This window comes from Ranitomeya imitator, chromosome 1 (genome assembly GCF_032444005.1).
Source record: "Ranitomeya imitator isolate aRanImi1 chromosome 1, aRanImi1.pri, whole genome shotgun sequence".
In the NCBI taxonomy this organism is placed as follows: domain Eukaryota; kingdom Metazoa; phylum Chordata; class Amphibia; order Anura; family Dendrobatidae; genus Ranitomeya; species Ranitomeya imitator.
This window is the reverse complement of record NC_091282.1, coordinates 1,229,228,063-1,229,251,861: the sequence shown is the minus strand read 5'-3', so window position 1 is coordinate 1,229,251,861 and position 23,799 is coordinate 1,229,228,063. Positions and strand designations below refer to the sequence as shown.

The 23,799-nt window shown below is 43.4% G+C and overlaps 1 long non-coding RNA gene across 1 annotated transcript in view; it reads left to right on the top strand.

Annotated features, from left to right (window-relative positions):
- The first annotated feature begins 11,637 nt into the window (after positions 1 to 11,637).
- Positions 11,638 to 23,799, top strand: part of LOC138658394 (uncharacterized) — a 174,999-nt gene continuing 162,837 nt past the window's right edge. Inside the window, exon 1 of the long non-coding RNA XR_011317485.1 lies at positions 11,638 to 11,681. This is a non-coding gene — a long non-coding RNA (uncharacterized lncRNA). The remainder of the gene's footprint in view (positions 11,682 to 23,799) is intronic.

Below are 23,799 nucleotides of genomic sequence, written 5' to 3'. Positions count from 1 at the left end.
CTGTAGAGTGTAAGCTCTTATGGTCAGTGGGGTCCTCTCTCTCCTGTAGAGTGTAAGCTCTTATGGTCAGTGGGGTCCTCTCTCTCCTGTAGAGTGTAAGCTCTTATGGTCAGTGGGGTCCTCTCTCTCTCCTGTAGAGTGTAAGCTCTTATGGTCAGTGGGGTCCTCTCTCTCCTGTAGAGTGTAAGCTCTTATGGTCAGTGGGGTCCTCTCTCTCCTGTAGAGTGTGAGCTCTTATGATCAGTGGGGTCCTCTCTCTCCTGTAGAGTGTAAGCTCTTATGGTCAGTGGGGTCCTCTCACTCCTGTAGAGTGTAAGCTCTTATGGTCAGTGGGGTCCTCTCTCCCCTGTAGAGTGTAAGCTCTTATGGTCAGTGGGGTCCTCTCTCTCCTGTAGAGTGTAAGCTCTTATGGTCAGTGGGGTCCTCTCTCTCTCCTGTAGAGTGTGAGCTCTTATGGTCAGTGGGGTCCTCTCTCTCCTGTTGAGTGTAAGCTCTTATGGTCCGTGGGGTCCTCTCTCTCTCCTGTAGAGTGTAAGCTCTTATGGTCAGTGGGGTCCTCTCTCTCCTGTAGAGTGTAAGCTCTTATGGTCAGTGGGGTCCTCTCTCTCCTGTAGAGTGTAAGCTCTTATGGTCAGTGGGGTCCTCTCTCTCTCCTGTAAAGTGTAAGCTCTTATGGTCAGTGGGGTCTTCTCTCTCTCCTGCAGAGTGTAAGCTCTTATGGTCAGTGGGGTCCTCTCTCTCTCCTGTAGAGTGTAAGCTCTTATGGTCAGTGGGGTCCTCTCTCTCCTGTAGAGTGTAAGCTCTTATGGTCAGTGCGGTCCTCTCTCTCCTGTAGAGTGTAAGCTCTTATGGTCAGTGCGGTCCTCTCTCTCCTGTAGAGTGTAAGCTCTTATGGTCAGTGCGGTCCTCTCTCTCCTGTAGAGTGTAAGCTCTTATGGTCAGTGGGGTCCTCTCTCCTGTAGAGTGTAAGCTCTTATGGTCAGTGAGGTCCTCTCACTCCTGTAGAGTGTAAGCTCTTATGATCAGTGGGGTCCTCTCTCTCCTGTAGAGTGTAAGCTCTTATGATCAGTGGGGTCCTCTCTCTCCTGTAGAGTGTAAGCTCTTATGGTCAGTGGGGTCCTCTCTCTCCTGTTGAGTGTAAGCTCTTATGGTCCGTGGGGTCCTCTCTCTCTCCTGTAGAGTGTAAGCTCTTATGGTCCGTGGGGTCCTCTCTCTCTCCTGTAGAGTGTAAGCTCTTATGGTCAGTGGGGTCCTCTCTCTCTCCTGTAGAGTGTAAGCTCTTATGGTCAGTGGGGTCCTCTCTCTCCTGTAGAGTGTAAGCTCTTATGGTCAGTGAGGTCCTCTCACTCCTGTAGAGTGTAAGCTCTTATGGTCAGTGGGGTCCTCTCTCTCCTGTAGAGTGTAAGCTCTTATGATCAGCGGGGTCCTCTCTCTCCTGTAGAGTGTAAGCTCTTATGGTCAGTGGGATCCTCTCTCCCCTGTAGAGTGTAAGCTCTTATGGTCAGTGGGGTCCTCTCTCCTGTAGAGTGTAAGCTCTTATGGTCAGTGGGGTCCTCTCTCTCCTGTAGAGTGTAAGCTCTTATGGTCAGTGGGATCCTCTCTCCCCTGTAGAGTGTAAGCTCTTATGATCGTTGGGTCCTCTCTCTCCTGTAGAGTGTAAGCTCTTATGGTCAGTGGGGTCCTCTCTCTCTCCTGTAGAGTGTAAGCTCTTATGGTCAGTGGGGTCCTCTCTCTCTCCTGTAGAGTGTAAGCTCTTATGGTCAGTGAGGTCCTCTCACTCCTGTAGAGTGTAAGCTCTTATGGTCAGTGGGGTGACGAATGGAAAACTGCATTTAATACGCCCGAAGGCCATTTTGAATACCTTGTGATGCCATTTGGGCTCTCTAATGCTCCATCTGTGTTCCAGTCTTTCATGCATGATATTTTCCGCAATTATCTTGATAAATTCATGGTCGTATATTTGGATGATATTTTGATTTTTTCCGATGATTGGGAGTCTCATGTGAAGCAGGTCAGGATGGTGTTCCAGATCCTTCGTGATAATGCTTTATTTGTGAAGGGGTCTAAGTGCCTATTCGGAGTTCAGAAGGTCTCTCTTTTTGGGTTTTATTTTTTCTTCCCGTCTATAGAAATGGATCCTGTTAAGGTCCGAGCTATTCATGACTGGATCCAACCCACATCTGTGAAGGGTCTTCAAAAGTTCTTGGGCTTTGCTAATTTCTATCGCCGTTTCATTTCCAACTTTTCCAGTGTGGTTAAGCCCCTTACTGATTTGACTAAGAAAGGCGCTGATGTGACGAATTGGTCCTGTGAGGCTGTTGAGGCCTTTCAGGAGCTTAAACGCCGATTTACTTCTGCCCCTGTGTTGCGTCAGCCGGATGTTTCTCTTCCTTTTCAGGTTGAGGTCGACGCTTCTGAGATTGGGGCAGGGGCCGTTTTGTCTCAGAGGGAGTCTGATGGTTCTTTGATGAAACCGTGTGCTTTTTTTCCCAGAAAGTTTTTGCCTGCGGAACGCAATTATGATGTCGGCAATCGGGAGTTGTTGGCTATGAAGTGGGCGTTTGAGGAGTGGCGACATTGGCTTGAGGGAGCTAAACACCGTGTTGTGGTCCTGACCGATCATAAGAATCTGATTTACCTCGAGTCGGCCAAGCGGCTGAATCCTAGACAGGCTCGATGGTCCCTGTTTTTCTCCCGTTTTGATTTTGTGGTCTCGTATCTTCCGGGATCTAAGAATGTTAAGGCTGATGCCCTCTCTAGGAGTTTTTCGCTTGATTCTCCTGGAGTCCTTGAGCCGGTTGGCATTCTTAAGGAGGGGGGTGATTCTTTCTGCTATCTCCCCTGATTTGCGGCGGGTGCTTCAGGAATTTCAGGCTGATAGGCCTGACCGCTGTCCAGTGGGGAAGCTGTTTGTTCCTGATAGATGGACAAGTAAGGTAATTTCTGAGGTTCATTGTTCAGTGTTGGATGGTCATCCTGGGATTTTTGGTACCAGAGATTTGGTTGCAAGGTCCTTTTGGTGGCCTTCCTTGTCGCGCGATGTGCGTGCTTTTGTCCAGTCCTATGGGACTTGCGCCCGGGCCAAGCCTTGCTGTTCCCGCGCTAGTGGGTTGCTTTTGCCTTTGCCGGTCCCTGAGAGGCCCTGGACACATATTTCCATGGATTTTATTTTGGATCTTCCTGTTTCCCAGAAGATGTCTGTTATCTGGGTTGTTTGTGACCGGTTCTCTAAAATGGTCCATCTGGTACCTTTGCCTAAGTTGCCTTCCTCCTCAGATCTGGTTCCATTATTTTTTCAGCATGTGGTTCGTTTGCATGGCATTCCGGAGAATATTGTGTCTGACAGAGGTTCTCAGTTTGTCTCTAGATTTTGGCGGGCCTTTTGTGCTAGGATGGGCATTGATTTATCTTTTTCTTCGGCGTTTCATCCTCAGACTAATGGCCAAACTGAGCGAACTAATCAGACCTTGGAGACCTATTTGAGATGCTTTGTGTCTGCTGATCAGGATGATTGGGTGTCTTTCTTGCCGTTGGCCGAGTTTGCCCTTAATAATCGGGCTAGTTCGGCTACTTTGGTTTCACTTTTCTTTTGTAATTTTGATTTTCATCCTCGTTTTTCTTCTGGGCAGGTTGAGCCTTCTGATTGTCCTGGTGTTGATTCTGTGGTGGACAGGCTGCAGCAGATTTGGACTCATGTGGTGGACAATTTGACGTTGTCTCAGGAAAGGGCTCAACGTTTTGCTAACCGCCGTCGGTGTGTTGGTCCCCGGCTTCGTGTGGGGGATTTGGTTTGGTTGTCTTCTCGTCATGTTCCTATGAACATAGTAACATAGTAACATAGTTAGTAAGGCCGAAAAAAGACATTTGTCCATCCAGTTCAGCCTATATTCCATCATAATAAATCCCCATATCTACGTCCTTCTACAGAACCTAATAATTGTATGAAGGTTTCTTCTCCTAAGTTTAAGCCTCGGTTTATTGGTCCTTATAAAATTTCTGAAATTATTAATCCAGTGTCTTTTCGTTTGGCTCTTCCAGCCTCTTTTGCCATTCATAATGTTTTCCATAGATCTTTGTTGTGGAGATATGTGGTGCCCGTTGTTCCCTCGGTTGACCCTCCTGCCCCGGTGTTGGTTGAGGGAGAGTTGGAATATGAGGTTGAGAAGATTTTGGATTCTCTTTTTTCGAGGCGGAGGCTTCAGTATCTTGTCAAGTGGAAGGGTTATGGCCAGGAGGATAATTCTTGGGTTGTTGCCTCCGATGTCCATGCCACCGATTTGGTTCGTGCTTTTCACTTGGCTCGTCCTGATCGGCCTGGGGGCTCTGGTGAGGGTTCGGTGACCCCTCCTCAAGGGGGGGTTTCTGTTGTGAATTCCGCTCTTGGGCTCCCTCTGGTGGTTGTAAGTGGCACTTTTGTGAATTCTGCTCTTGGGCTCCCTCTTGTGGTTTCTAGTGGTATGGCTGCTCCTTGGAGTTAGCTGTCATCAGCTGCCTCCACTTATCGTCTCTTCTGCTCGGCTATTTAGGCCTGGCTCTTTCTTCAGCCAGTGCCACTTGTAAATGGTTCCTGGTTGGATTCACATCTCTTTGGAGTTCCCTGTTATCCTGACCAGTTCAGCAAAGCTAAGTTTTTGCTTGCTCTTTTCTGTCCATAGATTGTGGACTTATCCATTCTGTGCTTTCTTTGTTTGTCCAGCTTATCAGTGTGAATTAATTATGTCTTGCTGGAAGCTCTGGGAGGCAGATTTGCCCTCCACACCTTTTGTCAGGTGTGGAGATTTTTTTTGTAAACTCTGCGTGGATTTTTGTAGTGTTTTATACTGACCGCACAGTATTCCATCCTGTCCTATCTATTTAGCTAGACTGGCCTCCTGTGCTCATCCTGGTTTCATTCTGTGTATGTATTTTCCCTCTCCACTCACAGTCATTATTTGTGGGGGGCTAATCTATCCTTTGGGGATTTCTCTGAGGCAAGATAGCTTTCCTGCTTCTTTCTTTAGGGGTAGTTAGCTCTTAGGCTGTGACGAGATGCCTAGGGAGAGTTAGGAGCATTCCACGGCTACTTCTAGTGTTGTGTTGAGCTTAGGGACTGCGGTCAGTACAGTTACCACTTCCTTCAGAGCTCGTTCCATGTTGCTCCTAGACCACCGTATCATAACAGGTAACACTGCCACCACTGCCCTTAGTCGACTGACGACTGAGAGGCGATCTAATAACCATGTATAAGTATATAAGGGGACAATACAAATATCTCGCTGAGGATCTATTTATACCAAGGAAGGCGACGGGCACAAGAGGGCATTCTTTGCGTCTGGAGGAGAGAAGGTTTTTCCACCAACATAGAAGAGGATTCTTTACTGTTAGGGCGGTGAGAATCTGGAATTGCTTGCCTGAGGAGGTGGTGATGGCGAACTCAGTCGAGGGGTTCAAGAGAGGCCTGGATGTCTTCCTGGAGCAGAACAATATTCTATCATACAATTATTAGGTTCTGTAGAAGGACGTAGATCTGGGGATTTATTATGATGGAATATAGGCTGAACTGGATGGACAAATGTCTTTTTTCGGCCTTACTAACTATGTTACTATGTTACTATGTCCCCACAGCGCGGGATCGGTATGCCACATACCTTGCATCAGCCCTGACAAAAGCCCTTCTTTTCTCTACAGCTCACAGCTGCGCTTTATCTATTTAAGCGGACTACCATTAAGGTATTGTCTGGTATCTGGGGACACTTGCACTATGTGCACCATTATATCTCTACACTATGTAGTTAATATAGTTTACATAGCGGGTCTCTCTCTCTCTTTTAGTGATAACCTATGGATCTATCACACATACTGAGGTTATTCTCAGTCATCCTTCAGTACGGTATGAACAGCGCTACCTCTCTCTATACTTTATTCACTATCAGGGGGGTCTAGGTATACTAAGTGGCTCCCTATTGGTGTTTCTATTACTGACATATCATGACCTTATGACTTTTTGTATATACCTTTGTTTTTCTGATTTTCTTTTTCTGTTATTATTTTTTTTGGTCTCACATTATATGTATTTACAGATGTATCTATTGTTTTTTGCAATATTGTAGTAACTGACGAAGGCCACACTAGGCCGAAACGTTTTTTCGTACTACGGAATAAAAAACCTCAAGTTTAATTCAAGTTGAGTGCCGGGTTCTTTATATCTATGATACTGGTTACCACATAATGTGATAGTTACAAGACATTGTTAAACCAAGTCCAAGGACATTCTAATCTTCTGCAATGTGTAACATGGAGGTGGTCAGTTTATGTGATTCGCTTGATGTGAATCCAAAATTGGTCGAAATTGCCGGTTTCATCAAATTCCTAAATATTTTATATAAATTTGATTCACATTGATTCATTTTGCTCGTTTCTAGTATCTACTTATGTGTACCTCCTCTTCTCTTTGTATACTGCCCCTATTGGACAAACAATCAGTAGATTTGGTTTCCAGTACCATCTCTATGCTGATGACACACAATTATACACTTCTTCTCCTGATATCACACCGACATTTTTAGAAAACACCAGTGATTGTCTTACCGCTGTCTCTAACATCATGTCCTCCCTCTATCTGAAACTAAACCTGTCAAAAACTGAACTCCTCGTGTTCTCTCCCTCTACTAACCTACCTTTGCCTGACATTGCCATCTCCGTGTGCGGTTCCACCATTACTCCAAAGCAACATGCCCGCTGCCTTGGGGTCATCCTTGATTCTGACCTTTCATTCACCCCCCACATCCGATCACTGGCTCGCTCTTCTTACCTGCATCTCAAAAACATTTCTAGAATTCGCCCTTTTCTTACTTTCGACTCTGCAAAAACTCTTACTGTTTCACTTATTCATTCTCGTCTGGACAATTGTAACTCTACTAATCGGCCTCCCTCTTACCAAACTTTCCCCGCTCCAATCTGTCCTGAATGCTGCAGCCAGGATCATATTCCTCACCAACCGTTACACCGATGCCTCTACCCTGTGCCAGTCATTACACTGGCTACCCATCCACTCCAGAATCCAGTACAAAACTACTACCCTCATCCACAAAGCACTCCATGGCTCAGCACCACCCTACATCTCCTCCCTGGTATCAGTCTACCACCCTACCCGTGCCCTCCGCTCCGCTAATGACCTCAGGTTAGCATCCTCAATAATCGGAACCTCCCACTCCCGTCTCCAAGACTTTACACGTGCTGCGCCGATTCTTTGGAATGCACTACCTAGGTTAATACGATTAATCCCCAATCCCCACAGTTTTAAGCGTGCCCTAAAAACTCATTTGTTCAGACTGGCCTACCGCCTCAATGCATTAACCTAACGATCCCTGTGTGGCCTATTTATAATAAAAAAAAAAAAAAAGGTTCCTCGCATCATGTTCTCATACACTTTATGCAGTATTAGCCCTCTGTGTCTGTACTGCTACATACTTAGGCAGGTAACTGGTTCATGCAGCTTTACATGAACACCTGAGCCTTACACTATGGCTGGTCCGAACAACTAAAGCAATTGTTACCATCCACCTCTCGTGTCTCCTCTTTTCCCCATAGTTTGTAGCTTGCGAGCAGCAGGGCCCTCATTCCTCCTGGTATCTGTTTTGAACTGTATTTCTGTTATGCTGTAATGTCTATTGTCTGTACAAGTCCCCTCTATAATTTGTAAAGCGCTGCGGAATATGTTGGCGCTATATAAATAAAAATTATTATTATTATATACGTGTCCTGCTTGACCATAGACTCTCAACATTGCGACTTCTGTAGTTGATTGGACATTTGAAAGGCTTCCACTCATCCACTTGTAGTATCGAACTGAGAACAATATCCCCCAAGGCCAACGAGTGTTTACAACTGAATAGCCCATATCAAAACAGCCTGATTATATCCCTCTTGGATACATTGACACTCAGCCCGTGTCAATATCATCGCGGGTATACAAGTACATCCTGCTTATAACATCCCATTTGGAGGTAATTCCATTTACAGTTTTCATTGTAAACAGCCCTCTGGATAAGAAAACGCTTATTGGAAACATTTGCTACGAGGAATGTTGTTTAATGTGAACGCTGTTTGCGGGTGGACTTCTGATAACAGTTTTTGAAGAAACAGATCCTTTACGGTTTTACGGAATGTAAAAGTAAAGCCTCATGGAATTCTGCAACAAAGAACAAATGTAATGAAAGTGATGTATCTGCGTCTACATGGGAGGTGATGTTTATAGTCTGGGGTTTGCTGATGGAATGACATCTAACTTGTGATGGTTGAATGAGCATCGAGTACTCTTAAAATAGCTTCAAATCTTAATGACTGAACTTTCATCCTTGGTTATAGCTTCAGCACCACAACCCAAGGGAAGAGGAACAGAAGACGTTTTGTAAGCTCGCATACCAATTAGAAGATGGAACGTGTCAAAATTAATGTAGGTTTTACAGAGCAGAGCAAGACCAAAGTTTCCCAATACAAGTGGTTATGACTCGTAGAGATGACCGAACTTGTTCGACAAATTTTCACCGAATCCGAATGTGCCATATTTGTGCCGAATTTGTGTTCGGTGATCATTTTCCGAACATGTTCATTCATACAAGTTAAATGAGCGAATATGTTTGGAAAACAATTGCCAAAGATAAATTCAGCCCAAATATGGCACATTTGGATTCGGCGACCGTTTTCCGAACAAGTTTACTCATCTCTAGAACTTATGAGTCACTTTACATATTAAGAATACTTAACACATCTATTGTTGAAAACAGAGTGGACTCTATCAACAATGATACAAAAACCGTTCCAATACAGTGAAGAAATCATCTGAATTTTCCACCTATCACCCTATAGATGGATACCTTCCCACCATGGAAGAACCTTACTCACCGATACCTAATGTATGAGCTGTATAACACGGAAGGAAAAGGACAGACCATTCTGAGCCCAGTTTTAGAACTCAAAATAATAGATCTTTTTTCTCTTCTTATTCTTATACTGTTGTAAATAGATATGAGTGAGGAGGTGGACTGTCGCGGTCACATTCCTGCTCTTAGTGTGATGTAAAGCGTAATGTAAAATGTCATGTGTTACGCATTAATGATATTTGTGTGTTATTTATTGTGATGTGTGAAAGCTATGTGCAGTTTGTCTGTGGGAACAGAGTTAATGTTTGGGACTAGTCCACAGTGGGATGGGCTAGTGTAAGGGAAGGTGACTGTTTACTGATAGGACGGCAGATAGGGCCTGGAGTGCGAAAAGCGTTGGCCACAAGGTCCAAGGTGTACAGTGCCACATTTGAAGGTGACCCTAGATGAGAGGAGACCAAAGAGAAGGTATACCGAGATCCTGAGGAAAAGAGACAGAGAGAGAAAAAAATAACCTTCCTGAGACGGTCCTAGGAGAATACACCTAGCCGCGAGACCCCCAGCTTACAACACTAAAGGTAACGGGACTAAACAGGACATAGTAAAGGGAACTGTTATGATCTGGTGGCCTTGGAGCCGCATGGAACTTTCTCTGGAGTTGGTGGAACCTATACTGACCGCAAATCCTGAACTTAACACCGCAACTAGAAGTAGCCGTGGGGTGTGCCTAACAAACTCTAGACACCTCGACACAGCCGGAGGACTAAATACCCCTATAGATGGAAATAGGAATTCTACCTTGCCTCAGAGCAGAACCCTAAAGGATAGGCAGCCCCCCACAAATATTGACTGTGAGTAATAGAGGAAAGACACACTCAGGCAGGAAACAGGATTTAGCAAAAGAGGCCACTTCTAGCTAAATAGGAAAGGATAGGACAGAATACTAAGCAGTCAGTATTAAAACCCTTCCAAAAAATATCCACAGCAGAAGATACAAAAAATTCCACCATCTAACTAAAGATGTGGAGCGTATATCTGCAACTCCTGAGAATCCAACTAGACTGAGAAAACACTGACACAATCTAAGCTGGACAAGAAACAAATGAATAGCACCAAATTATTAGCACACAGCAAGTGTGCCACAGAAAAAAACAAACAAACACTTATCTTTGCTGAAATAGCAGCAAGGCAAGAGGAACCAAACAGAGAACCTACTCCTCCCAGAACCATGGACAACTGGCAAGGACTAATGAATCCTGCACACCTAAATATCCCAGTCAGAACTGCAATCAGCAGATACACCTGGCCAAGACTGCGACTCAGGGACAACTGCATTCCCACCTACAACCACTGGAGGGAACCCAAAAGCAGAATTCACAACAGGGACCTAGTGAAGGGTCTCGAGCAGACATTGCAGGGCACCAGTAGTGGAAAAAGGACGCGGAACCATAGAACAAGTCAAAGGCACTTGTTGATCAGGACGGTAGTGATAAAGATGAAGTGGGGATACATATCGGACTTAAAGAGCCCTCTAGTATACTACTAAGGAGGTAGACTGTGGGGAAAATGCTTCAAGTTGCAAAAGAAACGTTCATAAGACTTTGTACCCAATATCCCTTGTATATAATCCATATCAAGTTACCGTTCAGTAAAGAGTTTATCTGTGAATGATGGTCTCCTTCATGGAACTGTGAAACATCTGGTCCTGGCAAACCCACAACAACGGTTATATGTGGCCTGCACGAGTGTAATGCCCTCAAAGGACAAGAATATAACTACTATAATACTGCTCCCTATGTACAAGAATATAACTACTATAATGCTGCTCCTATGTACAAGAATATAACTATTATAATAATGCCCCTAGGTACAAGAATATAACTACTATAATTCGGCTCCTATGTACAAGAATATAACTATTATAATACTGCCCCTATGTACAAGAATATAACTACTATAATACGGCTCCTATGTACAAGAATACAGGGTTGGCCATTTATATGGATACACCTAAATAAAATGAGAATTGTTGGTGATATCAACTTCCTGTTTGCAGCACATTAGTATATGGGAGGGGGAGAGCTTTTCAAGATGGGTGGTGGGCGGTGGCCATTTTGAAGTCGGCCATTTTGGATCCAACTTTATTTTTTCCAATGGGAAGAGGGTCATGTGACACATCAAACTTATTGAGAATGTCAGAAGAAAAACAATGGTGTGCTTGGTTTTAACGTAACTTTATTCTTTCATGACTTATTTACAAGTTTATGACCACTTATAAAATGTGTTCAACGTGCTGCTCATTGTGTTGGATTGTCAATGCAACCCTCTTCTCCCACTCTTGACACACTGAGAGCAACACCGCAGAAGAAATGCTAGCACAGGCTTCCAGGATCCGCGGTTTCAGATGCTGCACATCTCGCATCATCACAGCATAGACAATTGCCTTCAGATGACCCCAAAGATAGAAGTCTAAGGGGGTCAGATCAGGAGACCTTGGTGGCCATTCAACTGGGACAGGAGATACTTATATGCACTAACTGAGTGAAGCGTTGCCGAGATTTACCCCATCTTCTGCTCTACATTTATTGCTTACTGTTATGGCCACCCGATGCTGCTACTCCTCGCCGATGCTCTATGCGGGTCCCACGCTGCGTCTCCTCGGCATTTCCGGGTCCTCAGAGAGTTCGCTGCCCACGCAGGCGCATTGGGTCCACTTGGCACACTTTCCCTATGCTTCATACCACAGGAGGGTCATGACCCAGAAGCTCCGCCCTGTCATGGCAGCCGCCACCCAGTACTTCAGGCTGCCTCCTGCTTGGGGTGAGTGCCTGATGATCATTTGCTTGTCCATTTGCTGCCTGATGGTATCGCTTCGGACATCTCTTGTATTCAGGTCCCGCTGCACTTACCTTGTGCGCTCTACTCTGTCTTGGTCCTGGTGCACCTCCCTGTGTGCACTCAGCCCTGTCCTGATCCTGATACACCTCCCTGTGTGCGCACTGCCCTATTATGGTCCCGATACACCTCCTTGTGTGTGTTCTGCCCAGTCCTGGTGCCCTCTCTATGTGTGCTTTGCCCAATCTTGGTCCTGGTACACCTCCTTGTGTACGTTCTGCCCAGTCCTAGTTCTGGTGCCCTCCCTGTGTGTGTTCTGCCCAGTCTTGGTCCTGGTACACTTCCCTGTGTGCACTCTGCCCTGTCCTAGTCCCAGTGCACTCCCCAGTGTGCGCTCTGCCCTGTCCTGGTCCTGGTTTTTGCTGGAATCATCAAGAAACCTTTTCTCCATATACCATTACCTGTTGTTTGCTAATGCATTTACTGTCGGAGACAAGATCAGTTTTCCTTGTTTCTTCTTACTGCTTTTTGCTTGACTTGCTCCATGTTTTTGGAGATGCTGTATAATGTGAGTATTGATATCATAGACTTGATTACGTTTTGTGGTTTCCATAGTGCTTATAATACAGTATGTTTAGGTTTATGGATCACTGCTTTACGTCTTCTAAGAGGACATCTGTTCCTGTTTGTTCCATCTCCAACAAACAACAATCAACCTCACAGATCTAAAACAGACATCAAGAAGAAGAAGAGGATCCCCTTTAGGCAAGTCCTCTTAAGACAGAAATCCAAGCCAGTGGATACCAGTTAAATGAGACCATGGGGTCTTTGAAGAATGTTATGGCTTGTGGTTTCGATAAACTTTAACCACCGGGAATCTTAGACCCGAAGGGTCTGCAATCGCATCCTACTCTGTGATGACCTGCCAATGATGATCTGACCTGATCTTCTAAACATTCAACATTTCTGGTAAGGGGATGTGGTACAGACGCGAAACATTTACCAGCGTATCCACATTTAGACAACACACTGTCTTCTCAGATGGCCCATGATGGAAGAGATTCGCTTGTAAAGTATTGGCATAAAACGAAAAAAAAAAATGCAAAATATCAACTCATTCTGAAAAGCTGAAAACTCTTGGAATTGTTATGTCATTCATAAAGGATATTTATGAAGAAGGTCAGCTTGGTATGGCATCTTATTGGCAGTGACCCATAAGAAAAACTTGCAAATTATTTTTTTCTTGGAAGAAACGGAACTATTGAAGGTAGACACTCTATCTATGAGTAGAGCTTGAAGTCTCCCCAGAAACCCATCTAGAGACCGATTTTTCGGGGTACCTCCCTTCATCAGTACTGAATGTGGTGTGACTAGCTGAAAGAGAAGCCCTTGATAATGACTTGAGAAGAGCGTGGGGGTCTGGCTCTTCTTAAGGAGATTGGATGAGTATGAAATGCTATTGACCATGCTCTTTAGCGAGAGCCAGTTTCGCCACCACGTATCCTATCATTCAGAGTACTATATGCAGCTCAGCACTGTAAGGGCAAGTACTTTTCAACAAGGATCTGTAAATGGGCGCCTAGCTTGTCTAACATCATGCCCAACATGGCATCGATGGACCCATCAACGCTGTCTACTATGGAAGCAATGTAACATGAAATATCCCAAAGAAAAATATCCAAAACCCATTTAGAAATGCACAATAAATTAACCAAGAACTAATGAAGACATCATCCAGTGTCTTAGGCTTCCATTACTGCTGGGTCATAGTCTAACTGGTATGCTTAAATTGGGAGCTACATGTGGTTCTCTGGACTTTGGCATGTCTTATACGTGATGACGAGCATTGTCAAGGCTTTCCAGCTAAGAATGAAAGGCATTAATGGTTTAGCCATTCTAACTGTTGAAAGTCCATTCTGGAGGGTTTTTTATTTCACTATTACTAATGTCTGTCTTGGATGTGCATTCAATACTTACCGGTACCTGTCTTCTGCCATTTCTCACGCTGCTCCGATTCCATAGTATAATGGCAACACTCTTGTCGGATCTCACCATGGATCATTACTTCTTCTCTTACAGTGAGTCTATGAGAGTCTTGACCTGAGTGACACAGTCTCACATTGAAAAAGTGGCATCTGGTCACACTGCAAATGCTGCAACTATCCAGAAAGTGACAAATATGGAACAGGAGAGTGTCGGAGCAGCTTTGGAAACGACAGAAGACAATGGTCGGTAAATATTTGATTCAGGGGTGGACATTGGTGCACATGACCGAAGCGGTAAGGAAGCCGCTGTCACCTCCATAGCAGGTGGAATTTTGCATTATGAGGAGCTATTGGACTGCAGAGGGCCCATATATTGTTCTTGCACAGGGAACCCTCCTGTCTATGTCCACTGTTGGTTTGCATGCACGCGCCAAGCATATATTAATGATTGCAAATGCATAGTGAAATAACATAATGCCTGCCAGGACTGTACGTGCTACAGATCTCTCTGTGGCGGTGCTCTGCTTCTAGTCACCATGATGCCTACTCCTGTGCTGCTTCTCATGATGTCATCAGGGTCTACTTTAAGCTCATCCAGGAAGTCCTAATTTACTTTCTGTTTTCTTTCAGCCATTCAAAATGAATATATCATATACTTCTCTTGTCTGCCCGTCATTGCGCTTTTGCACGTGATACCTTAGATTTTGCCTAATGCCTTGACGTCTGTAATTTTTGCACTTTCGTACAATACGGTGAATTTCCCAAACTCTGGTTTTGTCTTCAATAATTCTACCAGGACAGTCATACTCGATCAATTCTGACCCAGATCTCTGCTGGAGGCTCTCCATTTGTGACTGGTGAACACGGTGAGGAGCACAAATTAGAAACCCAATCAGTAACGTCGAGTCTTCTTTGTGGGGTCACCGGGTGAAGAACAGGAGCATGTTTTACCCTCTGCTCCCAACTTTAGTCTGAGACAAACAGGTTGTAGACTCACGGTTTCAATTTCAAGATCCTTTTTTCACAAGATGCATTTGATGCCTGTATATAAAGTGACAGATTTCTCCATGGACCAATTTTTTCCTTCATACTCACTCGCCTCGAGGTTGACGATCATCTGACACAGTGGTATCACTTCATTCGAGAGTTGAGACAATCCATCAACTGATGTTGAAAGTTGTAAATGTGGTGGAAGTCAATCTACTACAGCGACCGGGAACTTTTGTGTCTTTTTGCCTTCAGAAAACCGAATTCTTTTTTAAGACCAATTACTCAAGAGCGACCCTATTGCCTGTCCACTCCACCGGCTAAAAATATAATAGGTTGTTTTCAATGTTTTTATTTTGCAGAAAAATCGACTATAAACTCCTTGAGAAGGGCACCAAAATTTCCATTCAGGATCTCGACATGCAGAAATAGTTCATGGAAATGTTCATATCCACCTTTCGTGGAAGATCTAATCCTCGGAGACAAGAAGGGCTCCATATTTCTGTACAGAAGCTGCTCTTGTACTTTTAAGCACAAAGACAGACACGGACGACCCTGGCCAATTCTTGTTTTAAAAGGCTTAGCACCTTCTTCCTTTTGATTTTTTTTTTCTTGGTTTTATATTACTGCTCCCAAGTTTAAAAATAATGTTTCCTTTTTTTTTTCCCACTGGACGTCAAAAATCTTCGAAGAGCCGCGATGATGAAAGGGACTTAATGACTTTCACATAAACCAAACAACCACAAACAGCACAAGCAAAAAGACAAGTTCAGACCTCCAGAGCTGGACTTCTCTTCTGTGCACTGATAATGAGGTCGGACATCTGGAAGCAGCAACATATATCGTGGACGTGCAGCTTGGACGTGTATAAATGGATTGTGCAGAGGGGTCTACAGAAGCACTTAATGTAAAATACAACTTGGCTCGTGTGAGGAGCTAACCATGTCATTCACAGTAAATATAGAAAAGACCTATTCTCACTGACATTCGAGACGTTCTCGGCAGGCTCCACTTCTTTTTTTAGAAATCCCATTATGACCATCGCCTACCCAACTTTCGAAGCAGCTAGTTTTGACCAATCTCTTTTGTCAGGTTTACATCAAGAAATATTGTTTTTAGTTATATAAGTTTTTTTCTATTAGATAAACTTTGTATTCTAAGATACATGAATACATTTACTGAAAGAAAAGCTGCTATTATCTTATAAGTAGACGTTTAACCTCTAGGACCACCAGCCATCATAAAATCGGCCGGACAGTTCTGCCGGTCAGCAACATAGAGCAGGAGCCGACAGCTGAGCTACAATGAGCGCCATTGTGTGGTTCTTTTTTTTTAATTATAATAATTTTTTATTTTTAAGAACAATTTGTTATTCTCAGGTTATCACTTCTTAAAAGATCGTCTGAGCCTCCGAGGATGTAAAGAGTAACCATAAAATTAATTTTTATGTAATAAATCAATAGCACATATGAAAATAATCAACATGGTAATACAGTGGCATGTAAAAGTTTGTGCACCCCTAGTCAAAATTACTGTTATTGTGAACAGTGAAGCAAGCTGAAGATGAATTGATCTCTAAAAGGGCTAAAGTTACAGATGACACATTTCTTTTGTATATTAGGCAAAAAATATAAATATATATTGTAATTATTATTATTATTATTTTTTTTTTTCATTTTAAAAATGACAAAAATGAAAATGGGCAGATGCAAAAGTTTGGGCACACTTGGAGATTTATGATCAAGGTTTCAGACCTTAATTAGCCTGTTATGGTTATGAGTTGTTCGCTATCATCGTTAGGAAAGGCCAGGGCCAGCTTTACAAAACCCAGCCTCGTCTAACCTTGTGCCAAAAATAGCAGCCATGGGTTCTTATAAGCAGCTGCCGAGCACTCTGAAAATGAAAATGGTGGAGGCCCACAAAGCAGGAGAAAGTTATAAGAAGATAGCAAAATGTTTTCAAGTTTCCCTTTCCTCAGTTCAATTAAGAAATGGCAGTTACCAGGAACATTGGAGGTCAAGATAAGGTTTGGAAGACCAAGAAAAAATCAGTGAGAGAGCTGCTCAAAGGATTGCTAGAGAGGCAAATCAGAACCCCAGATTGATTGCAAAAGACCTTCAGAAAGATTTAGCAGACTTTGGAGTTGTGGAATATTGTTCTACTGTTCATAGACACCGACAGAAATTTGACCTTCATGGAAGAGTCTTCAAAAGAAAACCTCTCCTGCTTCCTCACCATAAAATTTAGAGTCAGAAGTATGTAAAAGAACATCTAAACAAGCCTGATGCACTTTTGAAACAAGTTCTGTGGACCGATGAGGGTAAAATAGAACTCTTTGGCTACAATGATCAAAGGTATGTGTGGAGAAAAAAGGGAGCAAGATTTCAGGAAAAGAACATCATGCTTTGGGGTTGTGTTGCAGCTGATGGCACGGGAAACATTTCACGGGTAGAGGGAAGAATGGATTCAATCAAATTTGAACAAATTCTTGATGCAAACATATCACCATCTGTAAAAAAAAGAAGCTGAAGGTGAATAGAGGATGGCTTCTACAAATGGATATTGATCCTAAACACACTTCACAATCCACAATAGACGACCTCAAAAGGCACAAGCTGAAGGTTTTACAATGGCCCTCACATTTCCTTGATCTGAACATCATTGAAAATCTGTGGCCGGACTTCAAAATAGCAGAGGATGCAAGACACCCCATTTATCTAAGAAAACTGGAGGAATTCTACAAGGAAGAATGGATGAAAATCCCTCAAACCAGAATTGAAAGACTTGTCTGGCAAAAAAAGCAATTACAAGTACTGAACTTTCTACTTGAACCAAGAAGTGGAAAAACTATCACTGGTAACTCTCAAGTGCCAGTGGCAAGCATACATACCAGATGGGAGCGGCCAAAACAGAACAGCTGAGACAATTCACCGGTAACAAACTCTTTCATAAAAAATAATCTCTGGAGGAAGATTCTCAGAGAGATCTATGAACAGCCCAAAGATCTGAACAGCTCATTTATATATGCAGAAAATCATGGATTTCTCAGGAATAAGACATTAGGTGTCATTTTTTTCAGTTTCCTATGACCTACATGGCCTTTAGACGACTTAGTATGGTTAATACTACAGACATGTTCCCATTAAGACTCAATGTGATGCTTGATCCTTCTTTATAGCATTGCAAGAATTCTGCTTCTGCTCCTCCGAGACAGTGAAAAAGTCATTGTGACGGCTCCAAAGCTGGAGGTCTTTGTGGTTGCAGCTCTTCCACCAAGAGTAAAGGATAAAAAGTGCCTTGATTCAAGAAGACCTATGATATATGGACAGGGACTGTCCTTAAAGGGTTCGTTTTACATGAGCAGATAATTGTATGAAGCGTATGAACAATGCCGTCATAACTCATGATGAGCAAAGGATATCAGACAAGTGTTTCTGTGAAATCTCCCCTCCATCTTCAGAAGGAATATCTTTTGCCAAACATCAAATTCTCAAAGTTCTTAATAGTCATTCAGAAGGTTGAAAATTTCCCAGATTCTGGTCTTCAGCTCTTTCTGAATTCGTATCGTTGGCCATCATAAGATGGAATTACAACCTCCCTAATTGTAGCAAAATGACTAAAATCATCGACGCCAACTGTCACACCAAATAAAAACTTCATTACAGTTAGGTCCATATATATTTGGACAGAGACAACATTTTTCTAATTTTGGTTATAGACATTATTACAAAGAATTTTAAACAAAACAATTCAGATGCAGTTGAAGTTCAGACTTTCAGCTTTCATTTGAGGGTATCCACATTAAAATTGGATGACGAGTTTAGGAGTTTCAGCTCCTTAAAATCTGCCACCCTGCTTTTAAAGGGACCAAAAGTAATTGGACAGATTACATAATTTTAAATTAAATGTTCATTTCTATTACTTGGTTGAAAACCCTTTGTTGGCAATGACTGCCTGAAGTCTTGACCTCATGGACATCACCAGACGCTGTGTTTCCTCCTTTTTGATGCTCTGCCAGGCCTTCACTGCGGTGGTTTTCAGTTGCTGTTTGTTTGTGGCCTTTCTGTCTGAAGTTTAGTCTTTAACAAGTGAAATGCTGCTCAATTGGGTTGAGATCAGGTGACTGACTTGGCCATTCAAGAATATTCCACTTCTTTGCTTTAATAAACTCCTGGGTTGCTTTGGCTTTATGTTTTGGGTCATTGTCCATCTGTAGTAGGTAACGACGACCAATCAGGTTGCTGCATTTGGCTGGATCTGAGCACACAGTATGGCGGCTCTGAAGACCTCAGAATTCATTCTTCTCTCCTGTGTCACATCATCAATAAACACTAGTGACCCAGTGCCACTGGCAGCCATGCATGCCCGCGCCATCACACTGCCTCCGCCGTGTTTCACAGATGATGTGGTGTGCTTTGGATCATGAGCTGTACCACGCCGTCACCATACTTTTCTCTTTCCATCATTCTGGTAGAGGTTGATCTTGGTTCCATCTCTCCACAGAATGTTCTTCCAGAACTGTGTGGCTTTTTTAGATGTTTTTAGCCTTTTTCTTCTTGATGCTTATGAGTGGCTGCACCGTGCAGTGAACCCTCTGTATTTACTTTCATGCAGTCTTCTCTTTATGGTAGATTTGGATGTTGATCCGCCGACCTCCTGGAGAGTGTTGTTCACTTGGTCGGCTGTTGTGAAGGGGTTTCTCTTCACCATGGAGATTATTCTGCGATCATCCACCACTGTTGTCTTCCGTGGGCGCCCAGGTCTTTTTGCATTGATGAGTTCACCAGTGCTTTCTTTCTTTCTCAGGATGGACCAAACTGTAGATTTTGCCACTTCTAATATTGTAGCAATTTCTCGGATGGGTTTTTTCTGTTTTCGCAGCTTAAGGATGGCTTGTTTCATCTGCATGAAGAGCTCCTTTGACCGCATGTTTACCTCACAGCAAAACCTTCCAAATGCAGCACCACACCTCAAATCAACTCCAGGCCTTTTATCTGCTTAATTGAGAATGACATAACGAAGGGATTGCCCACACCTGTCCATGAAATAGCCTTGGAGTAAATTGTCCAATTACTTTTGGTCCCTTTAAAAACAGGCTGGCACATGTTAAGGAGCTGAAACTCCTAAACCCTTCATCCAATTTTAATGTGAATACCCACAAATGAAAGCTGAAAGTCTGAACTTCAACTGCATCTGAATTGTTTTGTTTAAAATTCATTGTGGTAATGTCTATAACCAAAATTAGAAAAATGTTGTCTCTGTCCAAATATATATGGACTTAACTGTATATCCTCCAAGAAGTGAAATGTTTCTTCTAATAACAATAGCGTAAACAATTAGAAAGGATTTTGTCTTTACAGCCCCCCCAGCGAGAAGCCCGCCGTTACCCTTCAAAGTGTTTTTCTATCTCCCAAACAGATGAGCACTTTCCAGGTCTAAATAAAAGAGACGTGTAATGCGCTTGAGAGCTTGGACAAGTGCTGCCACGTCCCGAACGTGTGGAGATTAGGCTGATGGAAGGACTTTGTCTAAACTTGAGGATTACCGGCATTTATAAACTATGTTCTGTATAAGTAGTTCTAATTAAAGATTAATTACAATAGTGTCAAATATGCATTATTCCCAGCAGTTAATGTCCTTCTCCGAGGGGTGAGGTCATCTCTAAGCTCTTCTAAGGCTTCCTTTAAATAGTCTCCATAGGGACAGAAATGGAAATGTTGGTGTCTCCACACAAGCATCCAGAGCAATCTTGTAATTTTCCTTCATTTGCTTCTCATGGCAGCTAAAAGCACAAAAGATGAAGAGGTTATTGAAAGCCTCTGAGGTTCATTTATCCTCCCGTAGCAGGGGTCTGCTCAAAATATTGTTTAATGCATTTCTTCCAAATGAGAACTTTTATCCCACTGGATTATTGGCGGTGGCTAATGGCCAAGCACCCCAACCATTGGGAATTAAGATGATTCTCCTTTCCATGAATGGTAATATGCATGACACAACCTCGGCAGAGGCTACTCTTGGAGAAGTAATGGCGTTGCTTCAGTTTTTAACATTGGGAAAATAACTTCAGACTTAAAGGGTCTTTTTCTAGAGATGAGTTAATCGATTCAGGAGACCCCGGTACAGCGTCCAGGAATCTCTTACCTTCCGGTGTCCCAGGAGAGACTTTTGATTTGTCAGGGCTGGCACAACATCATCTGTGTGACATAACGTAGCACTAGCCCTGGCAAGTCAAAAGTCGAGCTGAAAGGTAAGAGATTCGCGGTCCTCCCATCTAGCCACCGTTTACTACTGACCATCTGAGTCCCTCGAATCAATCGGCTCACCTCTACTTGTCTCAAAGGGCCATAATTGTGATCGGCTATGGGCTCACCCAAGTAAAATAAAGAGGACATTCAAGTTACATGCAGATGAATGGTTGGGTCCACCAGATCAAGATCGACTCTTTGACCGAGTTTCTCCACTTTGGCTCTTACAGGACGTGTCATATGAGAACATTTGGAAAGAGTTTGCCATGATGGCAAACCCTGCAGAAATACAGTGAAAATGATTTTATGATACATCATAGGCATTTCAGAGGTTGTAAGTGAAGTCTGTAGGTATTGATCACCACCACTTTCCATAGGAAGAGACCCATATTTATCACCCCAACTCCTGACTCTGCTCACAGATTGGGCTGGATGCATTTAGAAAATGTCTATGTCCAGCTTATAAATCTCAAAAGCTCATATGAATATGGCCCCAATTTCATAGTGTCCATTTACCAGCCTAGATGCCATTTGTGATCCATCAAATGTCTCTAGATAACACATCATGAAGACAACCCATTTTCACATGGACATTTTAGAGAAGGTCTATGAAACAGAACAGAGGCACTCACAGGAACATGATCTCCAGCAGTGGGATTACTCTCATGTCCATGCACTGCATGGTCAGAAGTTCGTCTGAGTGGTTGCCATACAGGGCCGGACTGGCCATCTGGCAATTCTGGCAAATGCCAGAAGGGCCTGTCTGGTCATGGGCTGCCTTGTGTGCTATGTTGTTGGTTGGTGTTCTCAAGGCCCTTCATACTGTTAAGAGTTGTGATGGAGCACAAAGTTGCTGACTCCGTCACTTATCGCAGCAAGCCACAGGTATCATCTACTATATAATCGTTTAATTCTGTCTGTTTGTCTGTAACGGAAATCCTGTGTCGCTGATTGGTCGCGCCAGCCGGCCAAGACCAATCAGCGATATTGGCGCAGAATTTAACCCCCACTCACAGCGCGACGTATTTCACTCTAACCTTTACTGAACAAGTTCTGTCAGTCACAGTGCCACGTAGTTCATTCACGTTTACTGAACAAGTTCTGTCAGTCACAGTGCCACGTAGTTCAGTCACGTTTACTGAGCAAGTTCTGTCAGTCACAGTGCCTCGTAGTTCAGTCACGCTTACTGAACAAGTTCTGTCAGTCACAGTGCCACGTAGTTCAGTCACGCTTACTGAGCAAGTTCTGTCAGTCACAGTGCCACGTATTTCAGTCGCGCTTACTGAACAAGTTCTGTCAGTCACAGTGCCTCGTAGTTCAGTCGCGCTTACTGAACAAGTTCTGTCAGTCACAGTGCCACGTAGTTCAGTCGCGCTTACTGAACAAGTTCTGTCAGTCACAGTGCCTCGTAGTTCAGTCGCGCTTACTGAACAAGTTCTGTCAGTCACAGTGCCACGTAGTTCAGTCGCGCTTACTGAACAAGTTCTGTCAGTCACAGTGCCTCGTAGTTCAGTCGCGCTTACTGAACAAGTTCTGTCAGTCACAGTGCCACGTAGTTTAGTCACATTTACTGAACAAGTTCTGTCAGTAGTGCCACGTAGTTCAGTCGTGTTTGCTGAACAAGTTCTGTCAGTCACAGTGCTTCGTAGTTCAGTCATGTTTACTGAACAAGTTCTGTCAGTCATAGTGCCACGTAGTTCACTCACGTTTACTTAATAAATAAACTACATACATATTCTAGAATACCCGATGTGTTAGAATTGGGCCACCATCTAGTTCCAAATATTGGTCTTGCAGAAAACCTCCCTTTCCTCCATCCAGGGTACTATTAGTAATATGTCCCATCTGGTTCATGGGGATGGGGACAACATGGGCCTGTGTGATTTCAAATGCCAGGTCTGAATTTCAGCCCCAGTCCGTAACTGTTGCCATAGCTTTTCAGTTTATGCCTGTGGTTAGAGGTGCTAGACCAGCATGATTAATCTAGTTATTTTCTGGTGGCCAGCTTTGGGAGATTTTCATGCTCTATGTGTCTATCTATAAGCAGTCTAGTGGTTGTAGGGTAATTCGCATACAGTACATACTGCCACTAATAAAACCTCTATAACAACATGGACATTCATCGTTGTCACACATGGACATGTCTACATAGTTGGATGTACAGACTGGGTACACTGTTCATTTTGTTGCCTAGTATCATACTGCCACGTTCAATGTTCATAACATCAAGAGTTGATAATTCGCCTCTCTAATCTCAATAATGACTCTTTTTTTACAGCAACACGTGTGTAATAATCATTAAAATGAGGAGTCGGAGGGGGTGGATTAACAGGATTACATGGCTTTGGGATTATTTGTTTGGGTGGTGTCATTAGTTACCTATCTGGGCGTGATGCCTCATATGCCACGTCTTCTTTGTCTTCTGACACTTTCAGAGACTTTCTGTCATTTGCATCCTCTCATCTTTAGTCTGTCACGTAGCCACAAATGTGTGTTCAGGGTAACGTTAACAAGGTGGCATCTCTCCAAATAGATCCAGTGCCAACACATTTCATGCCTCGGTGATGGATTGACTAAAGCCACCAAGCCTTCGCCTTTGTTCTCTGTGAATGCCTCTCAGATGATCACTTGTAGGACGGCCACTTCAGTATGTAATCTGTTGGTTTAGTATTAGCTGTACAGCATTCTTTCTTCCTTTGCTAATGGGTCGTAACGCAGTAAAGTCCTTGTAAGAGCAGCGATTCCTACAAATCCTGATACAGTGTCTCACGGCCAGAAATCATGAAATGTACCTCACGTCTCCAGTAATGAGGATCAGTGTCACAATGTATGGTGGAATTACATGTTTTATAGAATTTTGGATTAACAAACTACTTTACTTTAAGG